The following is a 3,106-nucleotide window of genomic DNA, read 5'->3' as shown; positions in this document are numbered from 1 at the left end:
GGTGGGTAGGGGCGTGCCAAGGCGGGCCAGAATCCAGGATGGGAGCTGAGGGCGGGGGGATCTCCGCCTCCCCGCCGGCTTCCAAGCCCGGTTTCCAGGTTTCCACGGGGAGGAGGGGGCAGCGAAATCGGTCTCGGTCCCCCTCCGGCCCTCGACTCCCTTCCGGAGGACGAGCCCCCGGTGGCAGCCGGTTCTGCGTGGGTTGCTGCCTCCCCTGCCCTTTCTCACTTCTTCTCCCCCATGGGCGCCCACAATTTGCTCGCTTTATTTCTCTCCCCCTGACCCCCGCGCGCTCCCACGATGGCAGGGCCAGTTCTGGTCTCCCGCCCCAGCCGGGCGGTCCCCGCGGATCGGCGCCGGCGCTCGGCCCCAGGTTTGCCGCGGGGTCTGAGCCCTCCCGCCGCAGGCATAGCCGGTGGGCCGCAGGATCGAAGCCTGCCGGGCGGGGACGCTCGGTTTTCCGCGCCCCACTTTCCTTTCACGGCCCAGTGGGATGTGTAGTTCTTCCTCTCGCGCCGCTGCTCCGAGAGAAACCGCAACTAGGGGACCAAAAAACTACAAATCCCTGCATGCTCCGCAACGAGGGCGGGAGAGGCGCGGTACAGAGCGTGCCGGTGCTCTCCGTTGGAGATGGAAACCAACAAAGGGAACGGTGTGGATGGCTGCCCCTTTCCTGTGCTGGGGCGCTTTCCGCATGACACACGTTCTTTATCTAATCTTCACGACAACCCTGCGAGACACTGTTGTATCCGGCTTAAGAGAACAAGCAGCTACTTGCCAGAAGTCTCGAAGCGCCGGGTGGCAGAGATGGGATCGAACCCAGAGCCCAGAGAATTTCCCTTAAACACTGCCTAGGTGAGCAGTTTTCAAAGGGAGATGAGATTTGGTTTAATCAAGAGAGAAAAAGAACTGGGGCCAGTTGGAAGAGCTTCCTGTAATGAGGGAAAAGTGGCGGGAATGGCAATTAGAATATGAAATGAAATTAGGAGTCATGAATAAAAAATATTTACAAGGGTCCATTCTGAAGCATATTGGAGGATGGGTAGGATCTTGGTTAGAAATAGGTTCGACTGGTTTGACCAATGAGCACATTAAAGAGAGAAGTACTCTGTGGCTGTACTATTTTAGAGAAACATGGCAAGCCTCAGACATTTCAAATGAAAACTCTCCCATGCTTTCCTTTCCTTTAGTTCATGGGATCAATGGGATGTTATTTGACTTATTGCAAACACATTTTCTCCAGGTGTCCAGTTAATATACTAAATCCATTGACTTTGTGGCTTTAAAAAAAGATGACTATTCTTGTTCTCAATTAAGATCTAATTTTTTTTGGAGTCTTGGTTATACTTTTATTTTTTATTTTAGTTATTTTTTAGTTGGAGGATAACAAACTCTCTCTTTAAAAATTATCTCTAAATTTCCCATTGCAAGCAAGTTTCTAGATAAGTTGATATGATTGTTTGCAGTTGTCTTCCTAGGAATTCCTTGCTTCTTCCTATTCCATATTTGCTCAAACTTACGGGATAGATTGAAGGCAGGAAAAGAAGGGGACCCAGAGGATGAGATGGTTGGATGGTATCAGAGTTTCAATGGACATGAGTTTGAGCAAACTCCAGGAGACAGTAAAGGATAGAGAAGCCTTGTGTGCTGCAGTCCATGGGGTCGCAAAGCATCAGACACAACTGAGTGACTGAATAACAACAACGGCGGCTAAACCACCACCATGGCTATTAACTGGTCTTCCCAGGTGGCATTGGTGCTAACGAACCCTCCTGCCAATGCAGGTGACAGGAGCCTTGGGTTCCATCCCTGGAGGAGGGCATGACAGTCCACTCCAGTAGTCTTGCCTGGAGAATCCCATGGACAGAAGAGCCTGGCAGGCTGCATACAGTCTGTGGGGTCACAAAGAATTGGACATGACTGAAGCAACCTAACACTCACAGCACACCCTTTCCTTTCACGTGATGGGGGACCCCAAATTCCCCACCTTTGCTGCAAAGCCAGGTCAGGGTCGGGGCTGAGGGTGGGGCAGGGAGGTAGGCAGGCACGTGGAGAGGCCCCTGTCCAGGAGCCTAGCTACTAAGGTGGGTTGGGGGAAGGGGAGGGAGGCTCAAAAAGTAGGTGATGTATGTATAATTATGGTTAATTTGCATTGTTGTATGGCAGAAACCAACACAACATTGTAAAGCAGTTTTCCCCCAATTAATAAATAAAAAATATGAAAAAGAATGTATAACTGAATCACTTTGCTGTACAGTAGAAATTACTACAGCATTGTATATCAATTATCTTCCCAGGTGGCGCTAGTGGTAAAGAACTCCTGCCAATGCAGGAGACACAGAAAAGAGGGTTCCATCCCTGGGTCAGGAAGATTCCCTGGAGAAGGGCATGGCAACCCCTTCCAATACTCTTGCCTGGAGAATCCCATGGACAAAGGAGCCTGATGAGCTACAGTCCATAGGGTCAGAAAGAGTCCAACATGACTGAAGCTGCTTAGCACCCACACACAAATGTAACATCTTACGGTTCTGAAGGCTAAATCAACTATGCTTCAATATAATAAATTTAAAAAAATATAGATTCCATATTTTAATGCTATAAAGACCCAGTACGTCTGGAATTAGAGACCAAACATTTGTTTTGTGTGTGAGAAGATTGAGGTCCAGAAAAGGTGTTACCTGCAAAAAATTCCTTGAAAATGCCTCAGAATAGCAATTTATAAACGAACCTTGAATTGAAAGAGTGCGTTATTTGATTTAAAGCTTTAGAAAACTGATAACTAGTGATTATTTAGTGCCTGTCACTTGCAAGCAGTATGATAAAAGAAGCTGAATAGGGCAGAGAAGCTATAGTCTGGTTGGGAAAACAAGATGGAGACACATGAGAAAGTAAATAATGAAAGAAAATTACATAATAAAATCACTATTATTTCTGGAATACCTTCTTGTATTAGGCAGTGTCCTGGTTCGCTATACATTTAGCTTATCAAATCAAGAGGCAATTCCCTCAGCTCAGTTGGTAAAGAATCCGCCTGCAATGCAGGAGACCCCGGTTTGATTTCTGGGTCAGGAAGACCTGCTGGAGAAGGTATAGGCTAACCACTCCA

This window comes from Bison bison, unplaced genomic scaffold (assembly GCF_000754665.1).
Source record: "Bison bison bison isolate TAMUID 2011002044 unplaced genomic scaffold, Bison_UMD1.0 scf7180017864148, whole genome shotgun sequence".
Lineage (NCBI taxonomy): Eukaryota > Metazoa > Chordata > Mammalia > Artiodactyla > Bovidae > Bison > Bison bison.
The sequence above is the reverse complement of the archived record's forward strand: the minus strand, read 5'-3'. Positions refer to the sequence as shown.